The 26,108-nt window shown below is 41.3% G+C and overlaps 1 protein-coding gene across 3 annotated transcripts in view; it reads left to right on the top strand.

The window, feature by feature from the left end:
• Nucleotides 1–694: 694 nt before the first annotated feature.
• Nucleotides 695–26,108, top strand: part of LOC149156870 (NAD(P)-binding Rossmann-fold superfamily protein) — a 343,287-nt gene continuing 317,873 nt past the window's right edge. The window contains exon 1 of one of the 3 annotated variants that reach the window (XM_089438734.1): nt 695–991. The gene's annotated coding sequence lies outside the window, so the exon portion shown is untranslated. The remainder of the gene's footprint in view (nt 992–26,108) is intronic. The other 2 variants (XM_089438733.1, XM_089438732.1) reach the window with 2 other exon arrangements.

Raw genomic sequence — 26,108 nt, 5'->3', positions numbered from 1 at the left:
CTACCAAGTGCCGAGAGGGATCAAATCTCTTTGCATATTATGATATTTGTATTTCAAGAGATTTGATCCCTCTAGGTGCTTGGTAGATCCGAAGTTAAGATGGATCTAGGCTCGTTTAATTCCCCCCTTTAAATACACTATATTACACATGAATACCATGGACAATACCATGAGTTCTCATAAACCTAGAGCTCAAAAACCACCTGTAACTTGACCAAGTCAAGTTAATCTTAACTACCCAACAAAAATTAATAAAAATAAATAATAACATGTAATTTTTATTTTAAAATAAAGTTATTTATTTTTATTACAAACTTTACCTTAGCCACCCAACAAAAATAGATAAAAAAATAATAACGTAGAATTTTTAATTTAACATGGTATTATTTTTAATTTTATTTTAACCTAGCCAAAATGTTTAGATGACATGACATTAACATCCCATACAACTCAACAAGGAGAAAAAAATCTTCCATGATATTGAAAGATATACAATTTCTAAAATAAATACTTTCATCACTTTTAATTTTACTAAAATTATTTTATATAATATTTATTAATTCTATTTTATTCTAAAAATATCATTTAACTTTATAATTTATTATTTTAATAATTAACCACTCTTTTTAATTAACAAGTTTGAGAGATGCACAATCTCATTATCCAATGTGTCTAAGAAAGGAAAAAAATGAGTCTAAACATAATGACATTCCAGGAATTTTATACCTCTCAACAGCACGGAAGATCTTTCTTGTTTTTGGGTTTATCTTTGAGGGCATATATTTGATGTTTATCATCAGATTAGTAATGCAGAAGTCACTATTTTTTTCCTCAAAAACTTATATGCATATGTTGATTCACTAGGTAGTCCTGCCGGCTAAAAACAGTTCGGAGGGTAGTCTCGCCGGCTAAAAACAGTTCGGAGAGTCTCCTGTCACACTTCCCAGGTGTTTGGAGAACTGCAAAGTCAACCGTACAGATAGATCACTAGGTAACACCTCCATTTTCCCTCTCTGTTACAAGAATTTTGTTTCGCAGTTGCACAACATCCCGTACATTAATACTCTGCATTTGTTATTAAGACAAAGTCCATTCTATTTCTGATTGATGTAATCTCACCCTTCATATAAACTTCTTCCATATATGGGACTAACAATCTATCTCTGTCAATCTATATCTGTAGAATGGTGTTCCAGTATCAAAACTTACTAGCGGGCATTTCGTTTAGTCGGTGATGTCTTTATTGCAAGGTTTCAAAAGTTGGTCTGACAGTCCAGTGTTGTTTTACGGGGAACAAATATTTAATTTATTAGATGTACTTGGTAAAGGGGCCTCGGATCCAAATATTGCTATCCAGGTTTTATATTTCCATTATTGCACTGAGAGAAGCAATGTGCATTATACAACTTGGGTGGGGATGTTGAAGATCCATCAACTCTTTGTGTGTACCCACGTGCACTCCACTGTGTAAAGGTGTATTGAATATAGGCAATGCACTGGGTGAATTGGATTCGGACGCAAACCTAGACCGATCTAAATCTTGATATGATATACACTTTGAGATTGCAAAGGTTGAAGATGTATATCTGGAATTAAGAGAAATGGCTAATGTATCAAATATTGGAACTAGGCATATGCAATCTCAAGTTACATATCAGACCCAGTTTTATATGAATCTGGGCTAAGTAGGGAAGCATATTTAGTAAATCATAGTTGTATTGACTTATATTATATGTCCATTATCGCATTGAGAGGTATTGCAACCTCGAGCTTGACAACCTCAAGGTGCATATCAGACCCAGGTTTATATGAATATGGGCCAATTAGGGAAACACATTTAGTAAATCATGGTTATATTGGCTTATATGTCCATTATTACATTGAGAGAAGTGAGGTGTATTAGGCAATTTAACCGAGATAGGGCTGATCCATCCACTCTTCATGTGCTTGTGTACGGTGTATTGAATTTATATTTTAGATGGTGCATTGTGCACATTGAATATGAATGTAGCCAAGATCCATGTAAGCCTGGGTCTGATATGAACCTCAAGGTTGCAAAGGTCAAGGAATATCTTGAGTTCACACAAAAGGCTGACTTATCAAATATTAGAACTTGTGATATCCCTTTCAGCTTCGTAAACTAGATGTGATTATTAGGCTTGGGTTTAGAGAGGTTTCGGCTAGTGCACTTAAACCCCATTCGGTTAATTAGGGAAGCATATTTAGGAAGTAATGCCTATGTTGATTTATCTTTTCGTGAAGATATGCCAGGATTATCCATGTTGGTTTAGTTTTTTGAGAAGTTAGATACGCTGGGAATATCCATGAATGCCATGGCCCAAGCAATGCCAACGCACTCACTGAAATAATTTTCTGTTATTGAATCTACCCAAAGATCGCCTTTTGGCTGAGAATTATCCATTCAATATGCGATTGTCATGATGCAAGATGTACTTTTGATTTATGGCTAAATATGCATTGTGCTTAGATAGTTCTTAATGGGATCTGTTGTAATCAGCTGACATTCACGAGGGTTTCAGGTGCACATGGACACTCACATTGGATGCATGGAAAGGCCTGATTAGTGACAATGACACAAATGAAAAAGGGGCTTGAATATTCATTTTTATGCAGCCTTTCAGGTTATTGCAACCAATTAAGCGTTGATATCTTAGAATAAAGATGGAGCAAGGCATCTTCTGTAGGATCTGAATCCAAAAAATACAATGTTCGACTGTTATCTGCATATCATTTAAAGAACAAAACGAAGGATCCCAATATTTAGACAAATAAATATGTACAGCTGATAAAATGCCAATAGACAAGTAGTCAAGATTACTTTCAGATTTGCTGACTTTTTGGTAAAAAACTGTCGTCCTTGGAGGATTTATTATTATTTGACTATCACCATAGTCCCTTCTTTGCTTGCAGTTAGTAGTCACTAATTCTGAAACTGTTTGTCATCCATAGTTAGCATTGTTTCTCATTAGCCTTTTGACACCTTCACATCTCAAGAATGTGAATGCAACTTTAGCATATACAAGAAATATGGAGACAAAAGTTATGGGCCAAGCTAAAGATACAATAGTGGTGTCCCAGGGCAGAAATTTTCAAAATAAAAGTAAAGACCAAACGAAATAACCTTATACCTAAGTCACTTGACATGGGGATTCGGGATTCGACGGATATGGGGATTCGAGTGTCGGATACAGACACGTTGACCCCCCGGAACAGGACACGTTCGGATACGTTATATATATATATATATATATATATATATATATATATATAGATTAAAAATTAGATATTTCTTACACTGTTAAAATTGGCAACTAGCGTCAAACTCCATGTGGGTCATCTTATTTATGGCAGCTGATATTTTTCTTGGATCCCTATCATCGAGAGGTGTAGGATTGATCTAAAGATCATCCGATTCCGATAAGTATTCATGGAGTTATGAATTTATTTGCGTTAAGACAATTCGTCAAGGTCGGCCAACAACCAAATAAACCTCACATGTGCTCAACGTTTTAGTATAAATAGAGGTGACCTTCAAGTCATTTCAACACACTTGGGATCTCTTCCTTTCTGTACTTGTCTTTGGGTTTTAGTAGGAGGAGAGATCCTAAGGAATAACGTTGCCCTGATCCAGAGGCCGGAAAAGCCGGAACTGCCGGAAAAGCTGAAAAATCCTGAAAAGCCGGAAATGCTGGAAAAGCCGGAAATGCTGGAACTGCCGAAAAAGCCGGAATTGTCAGAAAAGCCAGAAAAGCCGGAAATGTCGGAAAATCCGGAAAAGTCGGAATTGCTGGAAAAGCCGGAAAAGCTGGAACTGCCGGAAAAGACGGAATTGCCGGAAAATCCGAAAAAGCCGGAACTGCCGGAAAAGCCGGAAAATCCGGAAATGTTGGAAAAGCCGGAACTGCCAGAAAAGCAGGAAAAGCCGGAAAAGCCAGAAATGCCAGAACTGGCAGAACTGCTGGAAAAGCCGGAACTGCCAGGAACAGCCGGAACTGCCAGGAACAACTGGAACTGCTGGGAATAGCCGGAACTGGCAGAACTGCCAAAACAACCGGAGCATCTGTCTCCGAAGGAGAGCAACATGCAAGGGACAACTAACTAACATTGGGACAGTTGTATGGTACTTAGTAGCAAATACACCAAGCATGCAATGTTACAGCTAGCATGCAAGGGACAACTAGCATGCAACAAAAAGTGTCACACCCCTAGGCCTACGGTAGTCTTTCAATCGTACTTGGCGAGGTACAACACCACCGAACACTTACTTTTCACCAATACTTATGTTCATGGACTACGCCTAACCATTTGTCCTACTTAGTTTGTGTTTCTCAACCAAGTAATTATTATGTTTCCTTTATACCAATGAACACCCATACACATTCATTATCATCAACAATTATAAATGAAGAACACAATTGCATAGTATAAAGGGAGGGGCAACTCCCTGAACAATGAGTCTGCCCGAATATATATTATTAATCAACTTTCCAATATTACAAAGCTTCACAAGTATACTTGGGAAACACCAAGTTTCATACTTAGCCAAATTTACAACTTGTCACACCTTCGTGTGCCAACCAAAGTTCCTTGCCCGAGCTGGGCGGGCACGCCCTCACACGAGCTGCCAACCGACTCCTCAACCAAACCTTGTTTCTTTGTGCACGACGGGCGGGCGACCTACCCGAGTCACCAAGACACCCTCGTTTACTCCTTCGCACGGCGGGCTCACCAAAGTCTCCACCGTTTTGTTTTACACGCCGGGCGGGTGACTCACCCGAGTCTCCACCCGCGCTCCTTGTCCGAACGACGGGCGCTCCTACGTGCGCCCTCACCCAAGATATGAAACGGTGCTACCGTGTGCCTTGCCCAAGAGCGGGCGCATCTATTTTTTGCGCCTTCTTTGCAACTTGCACCTCGCACTTCTCTTCCTTCGCATCACCGAATGAGCTTGTTTGTATTCGATGTCCAAATGCTCCATCACATTGTCGTATTTGTATGGATGGAAGGGCGAGTCGAGTTGCCCAGCCGACTCGTTTTCCATGTGTTTGAACGCCCCTACGCATTGCAAACTTGCCATCTTCGCATGTCGGCCTTTGCCCAAGTCGTAGGTCGGCCCGTGGGTTAGCCAAGCATGCTCCCCATGCTATAAACTCCTTCGCTCGTCCTCTTGTGCGCATTATTAACTTGTCCCTTCGCACATTTCGTTCAAGCTGCTCGCACTTCATATTTTCCAACTGCTCGTTCACCAAGTCAAGCCGTCGCACTAACTGGGAGGTCGTGCCAAGAACCGCAGGTCCTTACATCCTCCTCCACCTGAAATCGTTGTCGTCCTCGACAACATCCCATCCTGGTAGCCATCCACCAAGATCATCATCAATAATTGTCTCATCCTCGGTCCATGATATCGACTCCTCCACACGCTGCAAACATCCCTGCAACATATGTAGAACTACCATCTCCATCACGTGTTGTCCCATCCTGTGAACTGTCATCCTTCTTGCCTGCCTGATGCCAACATCTCTCTGGTACACTGTGTTATGAAACCAGCTCACAAAAAGATAGAAAAGAGAGATCCACGCCTTAGAATTCAGCCTCTTCGAGGGGGCAACCTCCTTTACATTACATAAATGAACAATTCTTGGATGATTCAAATGACAAAACCTCCTTTCTATATATAGGAGTCTAAGGAGTCACAATATAATCCAGCCGACCTAACAATAATAATATAAAGCCACAAAAATAACAATAGAGGGATTCTATGGGCACATTAATAACAATATGGGGGCAATAGGGGCACAACAATATAAATAAGGGGTATAACTACAATAGTAATGGGGTAATCACTAGTATTATAGGGACCCAACATGCCCCTCTCCTTCAAAAAAGTGTTGTCCTCAACGCTTGAGTAGTTCTGGATACTTCTGCATAAAATTCTCATCCTCCCATGTGGAATCTTCAGCGGATAAGTTCTTCCACTTGATAAGGTACTCTGAAATTGATCGATTTCGTAGCTGTCGAGTTCTTGTTTCTATAACTGCTTCCGGTTCCAATATAATTTTTCCTTCCTCGTCAAGTTCTGGCAATATTGTTTGAACTGGGAGCTTGTCGCCTATAACCTTCTTTAAGCATGAAACATGGAAAACTGGGTGCAATCGAGAAGCTGCAGGAAGCTCCAATTTGTATGCCATAGTACCAATCTTTTGCAACACCTTGTACGGACCATAATACTTTGGTGATAATTTATTATCCTTCTTAGCTTGCTTGAGGGACATTTGCTTATATGGTTGTAGCCGTAGGAATACCCAATCACCTACATCAAAACTTCTTTCACTGCGATGTTGATCTGCCTGTTGTTTCATTCTATTCTGTGCCAACACGAGGTTATCCTTTAAGAGTTGGAGGACTTGTTGTTGATGTTCGATGTGATGTTCCACTGCCTGAACCTTAGAATTTTCTCTTAAATATGATGTGATGGATGGTGGTTGATACCCATAAAGTGCCATAAATGGGGTCATTTTTGTTGCTGTATGAAAGGAAGTGTTATACCACCATTCAGCCAGAGGCAACCATTTGACCCATTGTGTCTGTTTATCAGATACAAAGCAACGAAGATATCCTTCCAAACATTTGTTTACTATCTCAGTTTGCCCATCAGATTGAGGATGATAAGATGAGCTATGAGCTAACTGAGTACCAAGACAAGAAAATAATTCTGTCCAAAAATTTCCAGTGAAAATGGGATCTCTGTCACTTACAATAATCTTTGGGTTTCCATGTAGCTTTTGAATTGTTTCCATAAATGCAGTAGAAACTGTACTGGCTTTAAATGGATGTGATAATGCACAAAAGTGTGCATACTTGGTAAGTCTGTCAACTACCACCATGATGACACTCTTTCCCTCAGACTTGGGTAAACCTGTGATAAAATCCATTGAAACCTCCTCCCAACGTTGGCTTGGAATGGATAAAGGTTGTAATAGACCCGGTGTCTTAATTGTTTCAACTTTATTTTGTTGGCAAACCAAACATTCTGCCACAAACTTTTGAATATCTGATTTAAGGCCATCCCAAAAAAATTCCTTCTTAACCCTGTGGTAAGTTTTTAAAAATCCTGAGTGCCCTCCTAAGGGAGAAGTGTGCAATTCCATAAGAATCTTTTGTTTTAGCTGGGAATTCTTACAGAGGTATAAGCGATCTTTGTACCATAACGAATCATTTTTCCAGCTAAATGTATCAGACGTACTGGAATCTTGTTGTAGCTTTCGAATAAGTGCCCACACTTCTTCGTCATTCTTCCATTCCTCCCTTGCTTCATTTATCCAATCTGGTTGGATAATAGAAATGGCGCACAACAATGCTTCCACATCCTCATCCTTTCTTGAGAGTGCATCTGCCACCACATTTTGCTTCCCTTTTTTGTAGATGATTTCAAAGTCATAACCCAACATCTTTGTGACCCACTTTTGTTGCTCTTCAGAGGATAATCTTTGTTCTAAAAAGTATTTAAGGCTATCATGATCTGTTTTTACCTTGAAGTGTCTTCCCATTAGGTAGGGTCGCCATTTCTTAAGTGCATGGAGTATTGCCAACATTTCCTTCTCATAAATAGCTTTGCTTAAAAACTTTCCCTTGATTGGACGACTTTCAAAAGCAATGGGTCTTTCATCTTGCATTAGAACAGCACCAATTCCATTTCCTGAAGCATCACATTCCACAATAAAGGTTTTTGTGAAGTCCGGTGTAGCTAAGACCGGTGCTTGGCACATTGCCTCTTTAAGATGTTCAAAGGCCTTTGTTGCTTCCGGAGTCCATGAAAATGCATCTTTCTTCAATAATGTTGTTAGAGGTGCTGCTATTCTCCCATAATTCTTAACAAACTTGCGATAATACCCTGTCAACCCAAGAAATCCTCGCAAATGCTTTATGGATGTGGGGATTTTCCATTCCTTAATGGCTTTAATTTTGCTAGGGTCTACCTTAACTCCTTCATGAGATACAATATGACCCAAATATTCCACCTCCTGGACTCCAAAGAAACATTTGGATCTTTTGGCATATAATTGTTTCTCCTCCAATAGTTGTAGCACCCTGTCAACATGTTCAACATGATCCTTCCAAGACTTGCTGTAGATAAGTATATCATCAAAAAATACTAACACAAATTTTCTAAGGAATGGTTTGAAAATTGAATTCATCAAACCTTGAAATGTTGAAGGTGCATTGGTAAGGCCAAAAGGCATGACCAAAAATTCATAATGACCCTCATGAGTTCTAAATGCCGTTTTTGGAATGTCTTCAATCTTCATTCTGATTTGATGATATCCTGAACGAAGATCCAACTTGGTGAAGTAAATTGATCCATGCAATTCATCCAGTAATTCATCAATGACAGGAATGGGGAACTTATCTTTAATAGTGAGCTTGTTGAGCTCCCTATAATCCGGACACATGCGCCATGATCCATCCTTCTTGTGCACCAATACTACTGGAGCAGAGAAAGAACTTTGACTCGGTTGAATTATACCAGCCTCTAGCATTTCTGCAACCATACGTTCAATTTCACTTTTTTGGACATAGGGATATCTGTACGGCCTGATGTTTGGAGGAACACTTCCTGGAATCAGATGAATAGCATGATCATGATCACGCATAGGTGGGAGACCTTTGGGAGTCTCAAATACCTTGGAATGATTGTCCAGGACTTTTTGGAGATCTGGAGAAATAGATGATTCCAATGTGGAAACATCTAGCGAACATAATTGTGCAATTACACCCCTTTGCTCCTTTTTTAGAAGCTTTGTCATACCATTAGAGCTGATTATCTTTCCTGGTTTCCCTGCAATACCCCTTAATTCAACTTCCTTTCCTTCCGTAGAAAATTTGATGAAAAGTTCTTGAAAATTAAAAGCTATTGTACCCAAGGATTGTAGCCATTGGACTCCTAGTACAACATCAGCACCTCCCATTGGAATGGAAAGCATTGGGCTAGTCAATACATATTCTCCCATGGATAGCTTGATATTATGGCACTTTCCAGAGCAATTTATTGTTCCTCCATTTGCAATCATCACTTGACACTCTGGTGCTGGATATAGGAAGCAATTCAATTCTTTTGCTACCCTACAATGAATAAAATTGTGGGTGCTTCCTGAATCAATCAACACTATTACCTTTTTCTTCTTGATTTGTCCTTCTATCTTGATGGTTTGAGGAGTGGTAATTCCCGCCAATGCATTACAAGATATGGTCGGATTTATTTGTTCTTCATCTAGGCTTTGTTCCTGGAGTATATCCTCTTCTTTTGACCTTTCTTGCTCCTTTTCTTCTTCCTCTTCACAATCTATGTAGAATAATTTCTTCTCAGCACACTTATGACCTTTAGTGTATTTGCTATCACAACTGTAACAAAGCCCTTTTGCTCTTTTTTCTTCCAATTGTTGTGGTGTCAACCTTATAGGTTGTGGAAGACTAGGGGCAACAACACTTCCGTCTTTATAGTTGTGAGTGGTATGCTTCCTGGTTGCCATAATTTTGCTTTCCATTTTTCTTGCTAACCTGAATGCCTTCTCTAATGAATCAGGTTCCCAAAGGCGAACATCATGTTGGATATTATCCTTTAAAGACCCTATGAACACATCAATCCTATGCTCCTCTGGAATATCTTTTACCCTTATGTTCAATTTTTGGAACTCCTCAATGTGCTCCATTATTGAACCCTTTTGTTTGAGACTTATCAATTGGCTAAAAAAAGTGTTGCTTTTTGTATCCTCATAATGTGCTATCAATTCTTCCGTAAAAATTGCCCAAGTGATAAATTGTTTACGAGAGCAAAGCCATTGATACCATACAAACTGATTTGGTTCCAAATATAAAGTTGCCATACGTACCTTTTGTGTGTTTTGCACATTATTGAGATCGAAGAATTGCTCCATCTGTAATATCCATGTGGCGGGATCCTTGCCATCAAACTTCCTCATATCGATTTTTGGAATATGGTGGGTCTTCGATCCAACATTAGAGTCTATGGAATCATGATTAACATTTCTTTTGTTCACATCATGAGTTTCCTTTACAACCTTTTCACCATTAGTAAGTATTTCTTGTAGAAAATTTGTCAAATCTGTCTTCAAATCTGCCATGTCTGTCTTCAAATTTGTCCTCAAATCTGCCTTCAGATCATCCATCTTAGCTTCCATGCCCTTTATCTTAGATTCCACGCCATTTATCTTAGCATCTGTTAGCTTTTGTGAGCGTGACATTTGTTGCACTTGTTCTTGTAATTTTGATATATCATGTAGCATTTCTTCCTCTTCTTCATGAGTCATGCTAGAGCTTTCAGGTTCCTTACTAGGTGTTTGCATTTTCTTTCCTCGGGGCATCAGTTACCGATAATAATGTTTACTATGCCCTTTGAATTCCTTCAAACCAAGCTTATGCAAAAATTAAAAAAAAAACTACACACCTTTTTTTTTGTAGAAGCCTGATATTGAATCTGATGTATCTCTGTAATTTCGAATCATCCAGTTCTGAAATTGTGACCTGTAGTAGCCTTCTATGTCCTCTTTCCAATGCCACTAGTCTGATCCAAATTGGATTCTCCAAGAAAGAGTTATGCACAATCTCCCGCAGTGACCTGATTATAGACTAGTTCAGTAGAGCGAACTTGTATGAAGTGTCACATGTCACTGTTTCAACCTTTGACTCTGAAAAATATATAAAAGAAAACTGCAGTCTGTCCTCTTTCTGTACCTTCTTACGAAATTTCAATCCGATGCTCAGAAAGAAAGTTATGACAATTTTCCCCAGGTCACCTGTTTTGAGTGTAATTCAGGAGTCTGCAAAAAGACCAACTTCCTCAGATCATATCTCCGAAAATATCTCGCCAAAAGCTCTGAAATTCAGACCCAAGGTTCAGCACGATTTCTTCTCAAATGGGTTTTTTTTGCGACTTCTGAAACGTCACAGAAAAAAATTTATAGTGAAAATGCCACGATGACCTGTTTGGAGCAGCGAAACCCTAGAATCCAAAGCTCTGATACCAAATGTTATGAAACCAGCTCACAAAAAGATAGAAAAGAGAGATCCACGCCTTAGAATTCAGCCTCTTCGAGGGGGCAACCTCCTTTACATTACATAAATGAACAATTCTTGGATGATTCAAATGACAAAACCTCCTTTCTATATATAGGAGTCTAAGGAGTCACAATATAATCCAACCGACCTAACAATAATAATATAAAGCCACAAAAATAACAATAGAGGGATTCTATGGGCACATTAATAACAATATGGGGGCAATGGGGGCACAACAATATAAATAAGGGGTATAACTACAATAGTAATGGGGTAATCACTAGTATTATAGGGACCCAACACACTGCTAGCCCCCATGACTTGAACTAGTCGGGTGATCAGTCCAACTGTCACGCTCAAATCATAAGAATGCCCATCCTTATGCCTTCACCAGTCTATCTCGGATTCTGCCACATCCCAGACTCACCAAGTATATCTCCCATGCTCAGGTCCATGGAAACTCCATCCTATCTGCAACATGTCATGATGCTTTAATGCCGAACCATTCCTGCACCATCTACCATACCTGCTCAACCTGTTTTAAGGACTCACTGCCATGAGCAGCTAACAATGAGCCCCATCTTCTATGACATCTAAGAAGATGTAGAGGGAGTAGAGCCTGAAGGCTCACCCTCACTAATAAGCTCAATCCATTTGTCAGGATTCTTTATCTCCATCCTCTGTAGATATGCAACCCGATCCTCCTCTCGGACATTCGGTCTCACATAAACCTCCTCGTCATCATCATCATCCTCAACTTCTTCTAGCCTTCTTGACAAATCCAAGATACTATCAGAAAGTGTCCTGATAACCAATGACTACTCGGTAAGCTTTTCCTCAACAGTAGACAACCGCTTACACACATCATCCAATCTCTTCTCATCCTCCATCTGCATCACTGCTAGTTTACAATCAGGCTTTGTCACACCAATGGTTGGAACACCAATGGGTACATCTTCCCTTCCATCGTAAATGTACAGCTTCTTCAAATGAGGAACGATCATAACATCAAATTGTTTCAAGAATTCCATCCCCAGCACAGCCTCATAGTCATCAATCCACACTATAGTGAAGTCGACTTTCCCGGTCCACTCACCTAGTGTTGTGTCCACTCTTTCAGCTATACCAAGTACTGAATCAGGAGGAGAATTCACCGTCTTCATTTGTGCTTTCACTGGTACAAATTTCAGCGCAATTCTTCTTGCAACATCTTCACTCATGAAGTTATGAGTAGCTCCACTATCTACCATAGTAAGTACCTCCATACCTCCAATCTTCATCTGAACATACTCCAAGCTGTTCCTTTCAGGATCTCTCCGAGAGACCACTTCTGTAGTAGCAGCAGCTCCAAGAATCTGCATCATCCCCACAGAAGGTTCTTCTTTCTTTGCATTAGACTGTGCAATAGCATCCACTTTCAGTCTAGAAGGGCAATTCGTCACCGTACGTGGTTCAGCACAAATCCAACACTTCAATGGCTTCTTTGTCTTCTCATCCGACTTCGTAGCTTCATCCTTCTTCTTCTCTTTCGGCTTATCGGACTTCTTCTTCCTCTCATCAGAAGTCTCATCATAATGCTCCACCAACCTATCCACAACAGCAAAAGCTTCTTCAAGTGTTTTAATCTTCTACCTCTTCACTTCATTGCGTGCCCAAGGTTTCAATCCAATAATGAAGTTGAACACCTTGTCCCTCTCTGCCATGTCAGGAAGTTCCAGAACCGCACTTGCAAACTCCCGTTGATATGTCTGTAGGTTCCCTGTCTGCTTAATGAACTTAATCTTCATCCTTGCTTCCCACGTTTCATCCTGAGGACTGAAATGAGCCTGCAAAGCTTTCTTCATATCATCCCAAGAAGTAATGTCATCAGCACTGCCATTGGCAATCTGATCCATCCGTCTTCTCCACCACATCTTAGCATCTTTTTTCAGGAATTGAGCAGCCACTTTCACCTTTGTCTCATCATCGGATAGACCCAAGCGTTCCAAGTATTGCTCCATATCCCAGAGAAAGTTACCAAGAGTCTTCGCGCTTCTTGTACCATCATAAGATTCCAGTTCCTTGACTTTCACATGAGACACTCCTCCACCTGAGTTATGTCTCACGACCTTCTTCAACATTGCGATCTCATTTGCACCATCAAGAGATTTCCGCAAGTTCATGATCTCTGCTAGACCCTTGTCCCTTGCTTCTCCAATCTCATTGACTTCATTTTCAAGTTGTGTACACTTAAGATCAGTGTACTCATGCTGAGCCCGGAGTTCATCAAACTCTTCCCTCAACTGCACATGATCCTCTAGTTCCTTCACGACTAGATCCATCTTTGTAGTCCAGTAAGATTCCAATGCCTCCACTCTCTCTAGTAGTTTTTCAATAAAGGCCTCGGTCGCATTGTGGCTAGATTCACCCGATACCACACGAGATTCACCTGCCATTTCTGCTTCCTTCTTCCTTCTTTGTGATCGAGTATCGACCATCCAACAGCTTCACCAAGTTGCCTGCAACCTGAACTAGCCCTTGTTCCACTTGTATGTGAAACAACTTCCTTCACCTGCAAGTACCTGCTTCACTGTCACCAGCTTCCAGGCTTCTTCAACCCTGAATACCACCTGTCAAGCTCTGATACCAACTGTCACAAAGTGACAGTGGGATCAACGTCTTCCGCAAATCCCTTTTGCACTTCACCAAGTTCCTGCAAAACCTGGACAAGCTCCAATACCAACTGTCATGCCCCCAGGCCTACGGTAGTCTTCCAACCGTACTTGGCGAGGTGCGGCACCACCGAACACTTTCTTTTCACCAATACTTATGTTCATGGACTACGCCTAACCACTTGTCCTACTTAGTTTGTGTTTCTCAACCAAGTAATTATTATGTTTCCTTTATACCAATGAACACCCATACACATTCATTATCATCAGCAATTATAAATGAAGAACACAATTGCACAGTATAAAGGGAGGGGCAACTCCCTAAACAATGAGTCTGCCCGAATATATATTATTAACCAACTTTCCAATATTACAAAGCTTCACAAGTATACTTGGGAAACACCAAGTTTCATACTTAGCCAAATTTACAACTTGTCACACCTTCGTGTGCCAACCAAAGTTCCTTGCCCGCGCTGGGCGGGCGTGCCCTCACACGAGCTGCCAACCGACTTCTCAACCAAACCTTGTTTCTTCGCGCATGACGGGCGGGTGACCTACTCGAGTCACCAAGACACCCTCGTTTACTCCTTCGCACGGCGGGCTCACCAAAGTCTCCACCATTTTGTTTTACACGCCGGGCGGGTGACTCACCCGAGTCTCCACCCGCGCTTCTCGTTCGAACGACAGGCGCTCCTACTCGTGCCCTCACCCAAGATACGAAACCGTGCTACCGTGTGCCTTGCCCAAGAGCGGGAGCATCTATTTCTGCGCCTTCTTTGCAACCTACACCTCGCACTTCTCTTCCTTCGCATCACCGAATGAGCTTGTTCGAATTCGATGTCCAAATGCTCTATCGCATTGTTGTATTTGTATGGATGGAAGGGCGAGTCGAGCTGCCCAGCCGACTCGTCCTCCATGTGTTTGAACGTCCCTACGCATCGCAAACTTTCCATCTTCGCATGTCGCCCTTTGCCCAAGTCGTAGGTCGGCCCGTGGGTTAGCCAAGCATGCCCCCACGCTATAAACTCCTTCGCTCGTCCTCTTGTGCGCATTATTAACTCGTCCCTTCGCACATTTCGTTCAAGCTGCTCGCACTTTGTATTTTCCAACTGCTCGTTCACCAAGTCAAGCCGTCGCACTAACCGGGAGGTCGTGCCAAGAACCGCAGGTCCTTACAAAAATCATGCTAAGGACAACAAGCATGCTAGGGACAACAAGCAAGCAAGGGACAACAAGCAAGCAAGGTGCAACCAACACATAGGTTAGGATGGCAACATGGTGCAGCGATGGCACATAATGCAGTACAATGATGGGTACAGTCATGATTAATGAAGCGTGATGAGATGCAACATAGTGATGATGGGTGCAACATGGTGCAGTGCGGTGAGGTGCAACATGATGACGAAATGCATCACAACGATAGGTGAAGGAGTCACCTTGGAGAATTAGTTGAAGTAGCATGTCTTCAACTGATCTCATGTATCATCTTCTTAGAGATGATCTATGCTCTTATCTGGATAAGTCAAAGTGTTGACTTCTGTTGTAAACGTACTATCTCTCTCTCTCTCTCTTCTGAACTATTGAAAAACATATAAGAAGAATTGATCAAGGGTTTCCCCACATTGGGGTTTGTCCTTGGCTAGCGCTACATCTTGTGTCCTCTTGTCTTGGCTTGTCTTTTGTGATTTATGTTTATGTTTTATCTGCAGTTTACTTTAATGCTGATGTGATTGCTAATCTGGAAAAGTTATGGAGCTAACTGTGAAAATTGAAATAAATTGCTCTAAGCAGAGAACATACCTAAAATTAACATGGTATCAGAGCCGAGGTGAAGACAATGCCCAAGCAAGAGTCAAAGAGCAATCACCGAAGACAGTTGGGAAAGGACAAAAGGATCAGTGGATTCTTCATCCCTCTTCAAATTCACCAAGGGTGAAGTCGAAGTAGAGAATATTATCAGAATGGCGTAGCGGAATATGGCCTACCTAAAGATCACTTCATTGGAAGACTGGATCTCAGGGTGGAAGGAAAGGCAGATAACTAGTTCGGCCATTATGCGAAGGAGTGTCCGAATGGCAGGGACACATCACTTGATGATGATAACAATCATTCCAGGGACATCTTCAATGATCAAAGGAATGACAGGTAATGCAGGTCATCAAGGAAATGGCCGACTCTTCATAGAAAGCAAGGAACCCCAGGTATGAAGAATCAAATGTTGTTTATGATAAGATAAAGAAGCGTTATCTTGTATTGGCCCTCTCCTTCAGATTCTTTGGGAATCTGGCTTATAGATTGTAGTGCTTCAAGGCACTTCATCGAATAGATGGGTGCACTCTCTAATTTGGTATAGATGGAAACAATCGTGGGATTATACTTGGAGCCGATGCCACCTATCCCGGAAAGGGTGTAGGGAATGTTAACTCTCAATTGAATAAGGGTAACTCGATTCATTTACAAAATCTCTTTTATGTACCTGATCGCAAGAAGAACCTGGTGTCCATCTCGGAAATGGAAGTCAAAGGTTTCAAGGTGGCATTCATCGATGGAAAGGGATGTCTGAATTCAAGTAGAGCATGAAGGTACATGTTTGAGATGTACCGAAGGAAAATCTTATGAGGGGCCCATTCCCCTCATGCAGCAAGTCTACAGGTTTGGAACAATCCGAGGAGTTTGAGATTCGTGATCGGGAATCTCATGTATACGGGTGGAAGAAAGCCCTCTATGGCTTGAAGCAAAACACTCCGGGCGTAGTATTAGAGGATTGATAACTGTCTGATGAAGCTGAGATTCACTAGGAGTGAAACCGATCCAAATCATTACCCGAATGTTTTGGATGATAGACCTCTCAAACTGGCACCTTATGAGGACGACCTATTTCTGACAGGTGCAGACCCTCTCATTTGCAGAAGTAAGAGGGAGTTGGATTCCGGATGTGGAATGATAAACTACAAGCCTGTGACTACCTTGAGGATCTTAACTTTCAGAAGTTATATGGTAGTGATGTCAGACCAGATTTGGGAAATGCCTTTGAGTTTCATAAACTCATTCGCGTTGATGTTCTTGGTGAACTTCCGTCCGGACATATGTTTTGCAGTTAGCATGGTGAGCTCATATTTGGTTGAACCTCACTGGATTGGTGCCAAGAATCTTCTGAGATATCTTCGGGGCACAATCTCTCATGGATTGAGATACACTGCCGGAAATATGAAACTGCATGATTATTCGAATGCTGACTGGGCAGGCAGTGTGGAGGATCACTAGAGCACTTCTTAGTGCTGGTTCTCTTTGGATTCTGCTTTGATATCATGGATGAGCAAGAAGCAGAAGTCGGTTGCTATAAGCACTGCTGAGACCAAATACATAGCTACAAGTATGATCTCGTGTGAAGTTGCATGGTTGCAGAAGCTCTTAAGTGAGCTGTTTGTACACATGATGAATACCACTGTGATTCTCTGTGACAACCAGAGGGGGGATTCGATTATTGAGGAATCCCGTATTCGATGATTGCTCCAACAGATAGACATTAGATACTGCCTTATCTGTGATATGGTAAGTCGATGAGCAAGGAGGCTCCATCACATTGAGATTGATGTACAAGTCGCAGACATTTTGTCAAAGCCCCGGGGAAAGGTCAAATCTGTGACTTTCTCGAAGGACTTGGAGTCGTTGAGAGACCTTCTTATAGGGATCTTGCATGTTGCATGCATCGAGCTATGGGAGCTCTGGGGGGCTTGGGGTACTTGAGCAACATACGACCACAGGGCGACTCAACCTCCCCTGGTGGTGCTCTATGAACATGATGATTAGTTCTTCTGTGGGCCGGGATGATTAGTTCTCCCGTGGCAACTGTGGAACATGATGATTAGTTGTCCTGTGGGCTAGGATGATTAGTTCTCTTGTGGCAACTGTGGAACAGGATGATTAGTTCTCCTGTGGGCTAGGATGATTTGTTCTCCGTGGCGACTGTGGAACAGGATGATTAGTTCTCCTGTGGGCCAGGATGATTAGTTCTCCTGTCGAGGCATCCTACCCATGCAGTCTGGGACTCATGGGAAGTACCTCTCATCTGATCAATGAGCACGAAAATGACGATAGGGACCATAGTAGTACTATCGATGGACGCATCGCTGTATCTACCGTACTTCCTATGCTAGGATGACCTCCATTGATCTGGGATCAGTATGAGTGGTTTGAGACACTCTCTTGTGACATTGATCTGGGATCAATGAAACTGATCTGGGATCAGTATGAGTGGTTTGAGACACTCTCTTGTGATATTGATCTGGGATCAATAAAACTGACTTCGGGTTAGTAAGAGTGATGTGACACACTCTTCAGATGAAACTGACTTCGGGTCAGTAGAGAATGGTATGAGACATTCTCGATCAATTCTTCTTCTTCATGGTTTAGCAGAGCAGAGCTCAACAGATCAAAGTAGAGCAGAGCTCAGTAGATCAGAGCAGAGCAGTGCAGGGAACTGATGGTGGAGATAGTATAGTCGAACATATGGATCAACGGATGGAGTTCTCTCTAGTTGAGAGGGAGTGTTAAAATTGGCAACTATGGCCAAAATCCATGTGGGTCATCTTATTTATGGCAGCTGATATTTTTCTTGAATCCCTCTCATCGAGAGGTGTAGGATTGATCTAAAGATCATCCGATTCCGATAAGTATTCATGGAGTTATGAATTTATTTGCATTATAAGACAATTCGTCAAGGCCAGCCAGCAACCAAATAAACCTCACATGTGCTCAACGTTTTAGTATAAATAGAGGTGGCCTTCAAGTCATTTCAACACACTTGGGATCTCTTCCTCTCTCTACTTGTCTTTGGGTTTTAGTAGGAGGAGAGATCCTAAGGAATAACGTTGCCCTGATCCAGAGGGCAGAAAAGCCGGAACTACCGGAAAAGCTAGAACTATTGGAAAAGTCAGACTGCCGGAAAAGCCAGAACTGCCAGAAAAGCTGGAACTGCTGGAAAAACCGGAACTGCCAGAAAAGCCGGAAATGCCGGAACTGTCGGAAAAGCCGGAAAAGCTGGAACTGTTGGAAAAGCCAAAACTGCTGGAAAAGCCGGAACTGCCGGAATTGCCAGAAAAGTCGGAATTGCCGGAAAAGCCAGAACTGCAGGGATTGTCGGAACTACCAGGAACAACCGGAACTGCCGGGAACAACTGGAACTACCGGAACAGTCGAAACTGCCAGAACTGTCGGGAACTGCCGAAACAGCCGGAGCATCTGTCTCTGAAGGAGAGCAACATGCAAGGGACAACTAACTAACATTGGGACAATTGTATGGTACTTAGCAACAACTACACCAAGCATGCAATGTTATAGCTAGCATGCAACAACAAGCAAGCAAGGGACAACAAGCAAGCAAGGTGCAACCAACACATAGGTCAGGATGGCAACATGGTGCAGCAATGGCACATAATGCAGTACAATGATGGGTACAATCATGATTAATGAAGCGTGATGAGATGCAACGTAGTGATGATGGGTGCAACATGGTGCAACACGGTGAGGTGCAGCATGATGACGAAATGTAGCACAACGATAGGTGAAGGAGTCACCTTGGAGAATTAGTTGAAGCAACATGTCTTCAACTGATCTCATGTATCATCTTCTTAGAGATGATCTATGCTCTTATCTAGATAAGTCAAAGTGTTGACTTCTATTGTAAACATACTATCTCTCTCTCTGTTGAACTATTGAAGAACATATAAGAAGAATTGATCAAGGGTTTCCCCACATTGGGTTTGTCCTTGGCTAGCACCACATCTTGTGTCCTATTGTCTTGGCTTGTCTTTTGCGATTTATGTTTATGTTCTATCTGCCGTTTACTTTAATGGTGATGTGATTGCTAATCTGGAAAAGATATGGATTTAATTGTGAAAATTGAAGTAAATTGCTCTAAGCATAGAACATACCTAAAATTAACATACACAAATTCTCATTCATGATACAAATTCATTGATTCAAACATAGATCTTCATCTAGATGTAAGTTTTACAAAGTAACATTATGCATACAATAGAATTGTGACATAAATGATAAATGATAAATAATAATACATATTCAATTCATCGATGATCCAATAGGAGAAAGACAAGATAGTAAGATAAAGATACTGTAGTTTTCTCATTGAGTCATCAAAATCAAAATGTGTTACTGTTTACATAGGTAGTGCAATGCCAATGGAAAATAGAAATAGCAAATACAAAACAACTACAACTACAAGTATACAAGCCTCAAGGCAGTAGGTAGCTCATGACTCATGAGCCATCAATCTTCACAGTCATCATCAAAATCATCATCATTGTCCTCATCATCATGTTCACCACTGCTCTCCTTTGCTGCATCCTCCTCCCCTGTATACAAAGTCATCTTTGCATCTGCTAGTGTGGAGGATGACCCCTCTACAATATCACCATCATCAAATGTGATAAGCTCTAGCACTGGATCATTGAAATCCAAGTTGGCCAATGCCAATGCCAACTCAACACTGCTGTCCAGACCCATATCATCAGGAAAGACATCCCATTTCTTTGTCTTTCCCTTCAACCACTTGTCACTTTGCCTGTAAATAAGACGAAGGTTGGTGTGCACATACACCATTGTCTTTGCCCTAGATTGCTCAAGCCTGCTCTTCTCGACACTATACAAATTCCCATATGTGCTCCAATTCCTCTCGCAACAAGAGGATGAAGTCACCTGAGGGAGGAGCCTCATTGCTAACTGTTGTAGAAGAGGGCTTGTTGCCCCATGATTTTCCCACCAAGAATAGGGCTTCTTAGCCCCTATGTCTCTAATAAGATCATATCTTGGAAATCAACTAGTGCCAGTGGAAAATTTTGCAAAGGCATCCTCTCCCTCATCAAGGGATGCTCGATCCTGAAAAACCCGCCTGAATGCATCTTTCCTCCCCTGTGAGATTTCAACATCCATGTGAGGAGGGAATCTGCGAGAAGGTCCACCATTCATCCACTCATGGTTGTAGTATTTTGGGTTCAATGAGTGAGCCAAACAATGTAAAGGTGTGCAATTTTTGTCCCATCTGCTGACAAGAATATCCTGTATAGTGGTGAAGAAGGCCTCTGATGATGTCTCATACTCAGGGCACTCACTCTATAAAATAATGGTCCTCACAGACTCAATCATGGAATCCCATCCCTCATAAACCTCTCCTAGGATGGGTTGGTCTGTATCTGCAAATCGTAGCAAAGCAATGATAGGGTCCATGATCTTAATAGTGAGATCTACCCTCTCCCACCAAGCATCATCTAACATTGTGTCCTTGACTCTTTTTGAGGCTACTTGATCTATCTTTCTCCAAAAAGACCAAAACTCTGAAATAACCATGGCCCCAAGAGCGGTCTTGACCTCCCTCAACCTCTTCAACATGATGAATGAAGAGGCAAACCGTGTATCTGCAATCTTCAACAATGATAGATTGCTATACTCCTTGTAGATAGTGAGGGCATTTGTATGATTTTATCCAAAGTTACAGATATGCCACGCATCCTCAATAATGTTACCAATCCAAAGCACATCATAAGCAATAGATTTCAGTGCTAAGTTCAATGAATGGACAATGCAAGGTGGCCAAAACACTTGAGGATATTTAGCTTCCACAATCATGCCATCAGACTTGTAAACTAGTGCATTATTTGTAATGATTTGCACACAAGAATAAACACTTACATCTTCAATAACTTTAATAAACAACTCACCTATATTGTGCATCCTTGCATTGTCCAAGTGCATCCACTGCTTTCAAGAAAACTGGACCATTCAAGGAAGACACCATGAAGTTGATGAGTGGGTGTCACGCTGGATCTGCCCATCCATCAGAAACAATGCTAACCCCAGATGTTGGCCATGATGATTTAATACGCTCAAGCATTTTTTCCACCTCTTTTTTTGCCTTTATCAACATTGTGGTTCTAAGCTTCTTTGACTCAAGAGGCACATGCCCTGATGGAGCCCCTTGAGTTAGAGCTCGACACATCTCAATAAATAGAGGTGAGCGTGCAACATTAAAGGATATGAAGTTTTGATAGAAAAAAAGGTAATGGTGAGATCAAGCTCTTCCCGTTTCTCCTTCTGAAAAATCTTGCCCATTGGACCAAGTGAAATTGCCTTTCTTTTTGCTGCTTGTCCCCCACCAGAACTCTCAAATGGGAATTTGTTGTTGGTTTTCCTCAAGAATGGAAGGGGGTCATCATTCTTGGTTTTTTATTTTTTTTTTTATTTTTTTATTTTGCAGCCACATTTGCCATACCAACATTGAACTCTCTTTCCATTTCTTTCCTCTTTGGTAAAGGCACCTTTGTACAAGCTCCAATTCCACAACTTGGTAAAGCCAACAAATGACCTTTCACACGGAAATATGTGCTTGTGAAAGTATTGTGGCAATAGCTGCATTTCCAACTCACATTGCCTCCTCCCTTCACCTTGCTGGGTGGCCCTTGCTCTCTTGTGACATATTTTCACAAGGGATATTTGTTACCTTGAGGAGGAAGTCTTCCTTCTACATTACTTGCAATAGAGGGAACACTTGCAGCAGACTTTGATGAAATTGGGAGAGGAGGGGCATCTCCAATGGGGACATTCTTCCCCTTTCTTTACCCCGATTGAGCCATGAATGTTGTAAAAAAAAAAAAAACCAAAAATGCACAAATTTGTAAAAGAAATGCATATGCAAATTGCTGTAATAAAAATGCAAAAAAAATAGAGAGAAAATGCACTTACCTATTGCTTGAATCTCCTTGAAAACGCTCCCACACCCTTTGCTCCTTGCTCCCAAACACCCACAACAAACTAAACAACTGAATGTGAAAAAGAATGGAGAAAAGTCACTTTATAACGCCACGCAGGTTCCTGATTTTCGGATTCGAATCCGAAAATTGGGACACGATTCGGATTCAATCGTGTCCTGATTGGACACAACGTGTCTCGATTTTCGGACTCGAATTTGCCCGAATCGTGTCTGATTTGCCAGATTCGGGACATGTCAGGCTTGGGGGATGAATCCGGTTTCTTAGCCTTATACATATTTTTAATATTTATTAATGCTTACTCGTACATTAATGATGAGTGAAAGATGAACACAATCAATAACAACAAGAAGTAAAAAATATTTAAAGGGGTTAATTAGTAGCACACACTTTTTATTCGAAGTCCTCCCTTTCCATTAAGTTATTTCCTTTGAATAAGCACATCCTCTACTTGTCATGGGGTCACTATTTTAACCCATGGATATATCTTAGATTAGTCCTACTTTGAGTTCTTTCAACTTGTGTTTTGGTCATGTGGGAAGAGGATGTCTTGCTCCCTGGCTGAAATCAATACACCAAATGTGAGAAACATTTCAACAAAGATTAGAGAATCTGTCCTCTGAATTTTGTCTCTAAATTGACCTCCAAGCCTGATGAATGATTGCATACTAGAAACGATAATGTGCTAGGGTCTCACAAATCGAAGTTCTTCCACTGAAACACACCCTTATGATTAGGGGGAGCCCATATGTCTCTATGGAACCAAGGATACTCAATGTTGTCAGACCTTAAGCCCAAAATTGCAACAACATAGAATAGAAAACTCACAATGTATATCCTACCCAGCTATCAAAGCGACCTTCTCCTTTTATCAATGATGGAAGTCAAATTATCCATGCAAGACTCTGCCTTCAACTTCCATGCATTTCGGTTAACTAATGGTGAACTAGGATGAGATGGCCATGCGCATGGCTAAGGGAGTATGCTTGAGTTCAACTAAAGTAGAAGTGGAGAGAAGAAGCATGCACTTAGTCTAGTGGAGATACTCTTATGTCAAACTGATGTGAAGTGGGAGAGAAAAAGGCATGTGCCTAGTTAACTGGACCACACGCTCGATTCTCATCAACCTTATAGTTTCAAAATGTCAGAATTCAATATATAATATTTGCCATCACAAAAGTTGTACTTGTAACCATTACCAAGCCAAGACAAGAGGACACAAGATGTGGCGCATGCCAGGGACAAACCCCAATGTGGGGAAACCCTTTGATTAATTCTTCTTATTATTCTTCAAAAGTTCAGTAGAGAGAGATAGTACAATATACAAAATTCACTTGCCCAATCACAATCAAATCTGTCCAGTCAAACCCAGTCAATTCGGCCCCCAAGGACTGTCCCAATCAGCTCAAAACATTCCCGAAAATATCAGTCAAACTTGGTCAACGCAGAGTCAAACCTGCAGTCAACTCTAGTCAAACAGTTCAGAATGCCTCGAAATCTGTGCCCAGAAATGTGGCCTGCCCAAACAGAATTTTCTCCAAGAAAATCGCAGTCAAACAAGGTCAACTGCTGCCTGGTCAACGCTGGTCAAACCTTCTGCAATTTGGTCAACGCATGAAACAGAAAATCACAGACTGTCCTTTGCACGTGTGGAGGAGAGAGGCTGCCCAGAAATCAGAGAGTTGCATTGACGGTCGGAATTACAGTGGCATACTTACTGGCGCAGATCTGAAGTTGAACTTGTTCAAGGAGAGATAGTACTGATTGTATATTGTTGTGCTTGGGTCATTGTCCTTGGTACGAGAGCCCAAGAAGTTCTTGTTTTATCTCTTATTCTATAAGGTGGCAGGGTGGTGCTAGGAAAGGAAGTTGTAGCTTCCTTCAAGAGTTTGCTGCCTCCTTCCAGTGGGAGCTAGTAAATCTGGGTTGTAGTCCTTCCAGTTGTAGCTGGTAAACCGAAAGTTGTAGCTTGCCTTGTAATATAAATATATTGTTCATATATATATATCTTGTGTTCCTTTGATGTGATGTTATTGGTTAATGGTTTTGATACTAAATTGTAAGAAAAAGTGAAATACTGATTCATCCCCCCTCTTAGTATTTCCAACAGAGAGCTATTCCAAAAGCATAAAGTAAGCTAACTTGCTATCCAAATAGACACATTAATAGAGAATCTGGAAGTTCAAGACGCTGTCAAGGACTCTTAGGAATATATAGAAGCTCAACCGTATGTAGAGAATATTAGAATATGCCAAAAAAAGGTAACTCCATGAAAAGTATTTAGATGAAGTGAGCTATACATCAAAACAAAAACATATCTAATGAAAGTGGATGTTGCATGTTTGAGGTTGATTGCTTATTTATTATATAAATCTTTATACATGCCAGAGATCTCCTTCATAGTTTAATTGCTTGATGAATCTGAGTAATGTTATATTATGTTAGCCCAATGGGTTGGTTCAATTGGTTCAAATAGACTCTCTCAAGAGTGAGCTCACTGTGAGATCTTTGGTTCTAATCTAGTTGAGTTTTAAGTCCTTTGGGGCCCACTAGATTACCAACTACTATTATTGTTGGTCGTTGAGCTACCCTCCATCTAGAGAGTCTAATTTTGGGGAAGAGGGAGGGATTCCACAAGGTTTTATTTGGAAGAAAATATGTCATGTTGTGTGGTTAATTGTGAAAATATCATGTGATTATGTATAATGACTTGTGTAATGGATGCCTTGATGTAGTGAATTAGCCACTAATACCTCATGTCATGTTTTTTTTTTTTTTTTTAACACGATTGATTACTTATGTATTATAAAAACTTCAAGGAATAAGTCCTGTTACATATGATAGCGGGAGCAGAGAGGGGAGGATCCAAAATGGGCACGCAGACCCTTGATCCTTGTTGGTGGGCTTGTGGAATGTAGTTTGAAAAAGATAACGGCTATATTGCCGTACAAACAAGCCTGCTAGAAAACAAAATTTACAAGACATATATCAAATTACAGCTGCTGGTTGACAGAGTCATCGGGCTGTGGCTCCTTTTTTGCGCTGGCCCTTGTCGAGGCCTTTGCTTGCATGCTCTGGGTTATTGCTTTGATGTGACGATGGCTTCTTCCATATGGTTGCATTTTTCCTTGAGACCTTCGATTTCCGCTTTCTGCTTCTCCAGCTTTTTTCTTTTTGATTTGCTGTCCGCTTGGAATTCCTCCTTGAGATCGTTGAAGTGCTTTACAAATCTTGCTATCACGAAACAGTGAGCTTTGCATAAAGTACAACTACTGTTGGTGATTACACGCTCCAGGGGGTTCTCAGCTGGTTCACGGTCTGCTGGATTCTCGACCATTTCAGAGCCTCTGTTGAGGGAAATTTGGAAAAGATGATACAGAGGGAAGAAACAGGGGGAGCAAAAGGAAGATGGGGTAAGGGGAAAAGATGAAGGAGAGAACAGGCAGAGGACGCAAGTCTGAGGAGGATCGAGAGCAGCGATGAGGGGGAAAGAAGGAGGGATGAAGAGCAGCGGGGCGGATGAGACCAGGAGGCAGGAGAACACTAAAGGGAGAGGGCGCTGGATCAAGCAAACGGAGCT

Source organism: Pinus tabuliformis, chromosome 9 (assembly GCF_031772625.1).
Source record: "Pinus tabuliformis cultivar Carrire ecotype Pingquan chromosome 9, CPIR1, whole genome shotgun sequence".
Classification (NCBI taxonomy): Eukaryota; Viridiplantae; Streptophyta; class Pinopsida; order Pinales; family Pinaceae; genus Pinus; species Pinus tabuliformis.
Note: the sequence above shows the minus strand (reverse complement) of the source record. Positions and strands in the feature narration are given on the sequence as shown.